Consider the following 6,985-nt stretch of genomic DNA (forward strand, 5'->3'; position numbering starts at 1 on the left):
GTATGCATGCGGGATCTAGTTCTCCAGCCAGAGATTGAACCTGGGCCCCCTGCATGGGGAGTGTGGAGTCTTACTCACCAGACCACCAGGGAAGTCCCTGTGTTAGCTTTTTTTTTCCCCCCATTTTTTGTATTATGGTGAAATATACATAATATAAAATTTACCATCTTAGGGCTTCCCTGGTGGCGCAGCGGTTGAGAGTCCGCCTGCCGATGCAGGAGACACGGGTTCGTGCCCTGGTCCGGGAAGATCCCACATGCCGCGGAGCAACTAAGCCCGTGAGCCATGGCCACTGGGCCTGCGCGTCCGGAGCCTGTGCTCCGCGATGGGAGAGGCCACAACAGTGAGAGGCCCGCATACCGCAAAAAAAAAAAAAAAAAAAAAAAAAATTGCCATTTTAAGTGTACAGTTCAGTGGCATTAATAAACACATTCACATCATTGTGTTCTGTGTTAGCTTTTTAAGATCAGTCTTTCAGTACAAGAAGTGATTTTTGTGGCTAATTGAATTTTTTAAAATTCTCACTATATTTTTTTCCTGCTGGTCATGTGTCATCTATCAGACTGTTTGATGTATACCCAGAAAGCAGTTGAGCAAATATTCTCACTGTGTCATAACAAACACATAAACATAAAACCAGAAATTTCAGTTAAGAAAATTTGAGTTATAATATTTATGACATTAATTTCTGCAGTAAAATGAATCTTTTAAATTATGATAAATTACATTAATGGAATCCCAAGTTTCAGATATACTCTCTTTTGCATACAGAATAGGAATGAATTGAAAAAAAGTATCTCATCTGCTTTGTATTGGTATAATGCAATTCACATGTTATAGTGGGAAGAGCAATGGAGCTGGCTGATTGGGAGAGGCCTCATTTCCACTACACGTTGGTCTCAGTGGGGGGTGATGTCTCGGTCTGCCATTAAGTCAGGAGATTGATGCATACAGGAAGATTAAGTAACTATATTGAGACAATGGGAGCTAGACTTAATGTGGAAAGGAAGAAAACTTGGCCTGGAAGAAGTGATCCCCTAGAAGTAATGAGCACTCCTAGCACCCAGAGGGTGGCTTCTGAATATTGTTCTCCACTAAAATGATCCAGAACTCCTTGAAGAAATGATTGAATTCAGGGCTGGGACAGGTAAAGTACAATATGTTCCTGGAACATCTTGTTGAGCATAAAAGTAAAGAAGTACCTGAAAAATGATGAGGCCATGTGGTGAAAAATTATGAGGCTCATGAGGACAAGAGCCAGACTGAAGAGTTTCTGTTAGCTAAATCTGGGACAATTTAAACTTTTTTTTTTTTTTGCCACACCGTGTGGCCTGCAGGATCTTAGTTCCCCAGCCAGGGATTGAACCTGGGCCCCATGCAGTGGAAGCATGGAGTCTTAACCACTGGACCACCAGGGAAGTCCCTGGGGCAGTTTAAACTTAAAATGAATAATGAAAGCAACAGATTATGATTCTTTGGATAAAATAGGAATCCATGGGCCTATCCTGAGGTAAATATATGTAAATAAATAAATGGAGCAAGAATAGAAGCTTTATTTTAGAGTATGACAATACCAACTAATAAATGTAGAAGGAATGATGGAATTAGAATATCACCATTTGCCAACCATTATAGTAATAATTGGTTCAACAAAGAACCAACAATGGACATGAAAACTGGGAGTGAAAATGTGATGAGGAACAGGATATTTACATAATATCAAAGTAGCTTTCCATAAAATACTTATTAACAACATATTAATAAGTACAAGATAATTATTAATTTTACAATGAAGAAGTTTGGCAGACATCATTTTAATGAAATGATAATAGTCAACACTGATAGAAATGGGACAAATTAACACTTGTAAATTTGCCTCCTGATAATGCACTGAGAAGAACATAGCATCATGTCTCTGGTACTTCTCCAATAACCTGAATCCAATCATAATAAGTATAAGCCAAACTCAAATTGATGGATGTTCTACAAAGTAATTGGCCTATTCTCTTTTAAAAAGTAAATATCAGGAAATCTCTGGCAGTCCAGTGGTTAGGACTCGGTGCTTTCACTGCTGTGGGCCTGGGGTTTGATCCCTGGTCAGAGAACTAAGATGTCCTACAAGCTGCGTGCTGTGGCCAAAAAAATAAATAAATAGTCAACATCATGAAAGACATGGAAAACTGAGGAACTGCTCCAAGAAGGAGACTAAAGACACATAAAATTAGGTACAACACATGATCCTCTATTGGATCTGGGATTAGAAGGGAAGGGGTTATTTAATGATACATAACTAGTGAAATTCGAATGCAGGCTATGGGTTGGATGGTAGTTTTGTGTCAATTTTAATTTTTCGATTTTAATGACTTTACTGGATTTTACTATACATACAAAATAATTGAGTGAGAAAGAGATAAGAGAGAGAGAGAATAAGACAAATATAGTAAAATGTTAACAACTGATTAGAGAATGCGTAAAGGGCAAACTAAAATTCTTCATACTGTTCTGACAATTTTCTGTAAGGGTGAAATGATTTTAAAATAGTTATTTTGAAAAAGCATAATGTGTAATATAAAAGTAATTAAATTTCAGTCCATGGAAAGTTATATTGGGCTTCTAGGAAGTAACAGCATAATTTTTGGATCTTCTCAAAACCCTACAAACAAACAGAGAAATTGAAAAGCAAAATTAAAACCCATGGATAACACTTACAACAAAACAAGATGATAAGTTATCCCCACAAAATATGAGCAGGTGGGGACAAATCACCAACCACCACAGGACCATGATATTAGAGTCTATGCAAGAGAGGAGAGGAATCAATCAATTAGATATTCAATGAACCAGAAAACTGGAGAATCCCAAAGAGAAACAGATATTTGCTGGAAAGCCAATCTGAGAATAGCAAATGAAACTGGGAGGGGTTTTATCCATTCCAATAGCATATGAGTGCAATGGAGTCCTCGTAAGACCTGAAAGGGTGGGAACAGTCTCACCCATATGAATTCTCAATGCTGACCAACCAAACCTCCCTTCCAGGACATACCTCTGAGGAGAAACTACTGGCCTTGGAATAAAAACTGATAAGGATAGGGACAACACTGATGAAGTAAAGGAGATCCAGATAAAAAGTAGTTGAGGGGAACAGGGTCAGGAAATCTCAGAAAGCAGTCATATTTTTTAAACATTACATAAAAACAAGAAGAAGCACTACGGTCAGGTTAGATAGCTTTTCTATATTTTTAGTAATTGGTGATAATATTAGTAATATTAAAATCCATAGTAGTATTAGGTTTTTTTGTTTGTTTGTTTCTTTGTTTGGCTGCACTGTGTGGCATGAGGGACTAGAGATGGAACCTGTGCCCTCTGTAGTGGAAGCACGGAGTCTTAACCACTGGGCCACCAGGGAAGTCCCAGTATTGTTATTCTGAGACAACTAGTATTGTTATTCTGGGACTGTTGTTGGTATCATGTGGGAAAAAGTAAATGAAAACTATGGAATATGCTAACTCTATCATCCCCTGTTACCTCAAGAACCAGGGTTCTTGGTAGGGAAAACAGAAGATACAGATGTAATATATTAGAAGAGGTTAAGTAAAAACTATGTCATTCTGAATTTAAAACAGAAATACGAATATGAACTTGTAAGGTAATATATATTCTACTAAAGAGGCTTAGAAATAGCAATTATGTTGTGGTCTTGAAACATTTCCCATTCAAAGAAACCAGGAGTCCTCGGGAAAATGGCTGATTCTAGGGTTCAAAGTCTGTGGCAGAAAATGGAGCATCTTGACATAACAGCTGGCAAGAATGCTATTGAAAACTATTATGATCACGTCCAAGGAGCCAATTTGAAGAGTCCGCACAGTCAAACAAGGGAAAATTGAAACTTCAAAAAAGATAGGGCTTCCCTGGTGGCGCAGTGGTTGAGAGTCCGCCTGCCAATGCAGGGGACGCAGGTTCATGCCCCAGTCTGGGAGGGTCCCACATGCTGCAGAGCGGCTGGGCCCTTGAGCCATGGTCGCTGAGCCTGCGCGTCCAGGGCCTGTGCGCAATGGGAGAGGCCACAGCAGTGAGAGGCCTGCATACCGCAAAAAAAAAAGATAAGAGTTGGGGAATTCCCTGGCGGTCCGGTGTTTAGGGCTCTGAGCTTCCATTGTGGGGGACGAGGGTTCCATCCCTGGTCGGGGAATGAAGATCCTGTATGTCACAGGGTGCGGCCTAAAAAAAAATGGATAAGAGTTGCAATAAACTGAAATCTCTTAAGTATGTTTATTTATTTATTTATTTGGTTGCACCAGGTCTTAGTTGTGGCAGGTGGGCTCCTTAGCTGTGGCTCATCAGTTCTTAAGTTGCAGCATGCATGTGGGATCTAGTTCCCTAACCAGGGATCAAACCCCAATCCCCTGCATTGGGAGTGTGGAGTCTTACCCACTGTGCCACCAGAAAAGTCTCTTAAATATGTTTAAGTTCATTATAATATTTTAAAAATCTCTTTGAAAATTTTAAAACATGATAGGGAATCAATTCATTGTACCAAAAACTAGGGAAGTAGAAGGGAAAACCCAAACATTTTTCCTGCCTTTTCTGTAAAAACTGTTCCATTGGATAACCAAATAGTAGATGAAAGATAGCACCTCATTAGACAATCATGTATCTAAAGTAATACATAAAAGCAAAATGGCAGAAATAGAATATCATCTTTTTGCAACTCTCAATGAATTAATGAATCTAAATATTGAGTATCAATGGCTGCTAATGTTAAAAGGGAAAAGAGTGAAAAACTAGACTTCTTGAAAAAAGAACACAAAGGAATCGAACCCGAGCCTGATGAAGCCTCTGGATCCAGTTGCCAGCTTCTAGGAAATGCAGAGGGCACAGGAACATGCTGAACTATATCATGAGTGTGAAATCAGCAAAATCCAGTTGGTAGAACAGTCTATGTGCCGAAGAGACTGAGTTTATAACAGATAAAATATAAGGAAAAGAAAGGACAGAGGGAGAACCTGTAGATTAAAAGAGATTTAAGAGACACAACAAGATGGGTTTTTTTCTTTTTCTTTATTTTCTTTTTTCTTTTTGGCTGTGTTGGGTCTTCATCGCTGCACGCAGGCTTTCTCTAGTTGTGGCGAGCAGGGGCTACTCTTCTTTGCAGTGCACGGGCTTCTCATTGCAGTGGCTTCTCTTGTTGTGGAGCACGGGTTCTGGGTGTGTGGGCTTCAGTAGTTGCAGCATGCAGACTCAGTAGTTGTGGAACACGAGCTTAGTTGCCCCGGCATGTGGGATCTTAGTTCCCCGACCAGGGATTGAACCTGCATCCCCTGCATTGTAAGGTAGATTCTTTACCACTGGACCACCAGGGAAGTCCCTCCACCAGGGAAGTCCCTCTACTTTTTAAAAAGTTACAGTGGTTTACAGAGATAAATAAACCTGGAAAAGGTAAGAAAAAAAGTATGTCCAATAGACTCTTATTTATTTATTTATTTATTTATTTAATGTATTTTATTTTTGGCTGCATTGGGTCTTCGTTGCTGCATTGGGTCTTCGTTGCGGGCTTTTCTCTGGATGCTGTGAGCAGGGACTACTCTTCGTTGTGGTGCACAGGCTTCTCATTGTGGTGGCTTCTCTTGTTGGGAGCATGGGCTCTAGGCGCGCAGGCTCAGTAGTTGTGGCTCACAGGCTTAGTTGCTCCACGGCATGTGGGATCTTCCCGGACCAGGGCTGGAACCCATGTCTACTGCATTGGCAGATGGATTGTTAACCACTGCACCACCAGGGAAGCCCGAATAGATCCTTATATAATATAGTTGATTATTATTATGTATTTGGGCAAGTGCAGGTCCATTTTTGTCTTCCAAAACCTAACCATATAAAATAAAACTAAAACTGATATAGAATCATAGAATATAAAAACTACTATACATAAAATAGATAAGCAACAAGGATTTACTGTATAGCACAAGGAACTATATTCAACATCTTGTAATAACCTATAGTGGAAAATAATCTGGAAAAAATATATATAACTGAATCATTTTGCTGTACATCTGAAACTAACACAATATTGTAAATCAACTATGATTTTAAAAAAAGAATCATAGAACATATATAAACAGAAAAACGGCAATACGAAGAGCTCTTACAGTTCAGTATTTTCTAAAACTGGCTTCTTGGGAACATTCATTCCACAGGAGGTTAAGTGCTATCCCAAAAATGAAAAAAAAAAAAAAGCCTAAATGGTCAAATGAGTCAGGGAAATGGAGGTAGAGTTTCTTTTATTGGCTAATATCTTAGGGGCTTTAATACACCACTGTGTAATTTGAAGCATTAAGAAGAGACTATAGGGCTTCCCTGGTGGCGCAGTGGTTGAGAGTCCGCCTGCCGATGCAGGGGACACGGGTTCGTGCCCCGGTCCGGGAAGATCCCACATGCCGCGGAGCGGCTGGGCCCGTGAGCCATGGCCGCTGAGCCTGCGCATCCGGAGCCTGTGCCCCGCAACGGGAGAGGCCACAACAGTGAGAGGCCCGCATACCACACAAAAAAAAAGAAGAGACTATAGTTGCATTATTTCCCAAACTTATTTGACCACAGCTTTTTTTCTTTTCTAAGGACACAAATATTACAATTTTATTAAATAGAGTAATGCCTATCTCTAACAACAGCAAATAAGGGATTTTATCATGTTTCATAATACCTTCTTCTCAATGAGATCAGGGACTTAGTTCTATGTATAACCTCAGTTCTAGTGCCTAAAGCTGTGTCTGATACACAGTAGGTGCTCAAAAACTACGTATGAATGAATGAATGACTTCTCAACACGGCAAGCAGATAGGATTAAAGATGCTTTTATTTGTAGAAAATCAAATTCATTTGTAGATTTTGTAGAAAAGCAAAGAGTAGTGGCCTGATTACCAGATCTGCTGTCATCTCAGTGGCCTTATGTGTTCCTTTCACATTATAGTGTTTCCACCAATAAATTTACAGGAAC

The 6,985-nt window shown here is 39.7% G+C and overlaps 1 non-coding gene across 1 annotated transcript; it reads right to left on the bottom strand.

Annotated features, from left to right (window-relative positions):
* Positions 1-1,345: 1,345 nt before the first annotated feature.
* TRNAW-CCA (transfer RNA tryptophan (anticodon CCA)) lies at positions 1,346-1,418 on the bottom strand. The gene has a single exon. It is a non-coding gene; the product is annotated as a tRNA-Trp (tRNA).
* Between the last annotated feature and the right edge of the window lie 5,567 nt (positions 1,419-6,985).

This window comes from Kogia breviceps, chromosome 3 (assembly GCF_026419965.1).
Source record: "Kogia breviceps isolate mKogBre1 chromosome 3, mKogBre1 haplotype 1, whole genome shotgun sequence".
Taxonomy (NCBI): Eukaryota; Metazoa; Chordata; class Mammalia; order Artiodactyla; family Physeteridae; genus Kogia; species Kogia breviceps.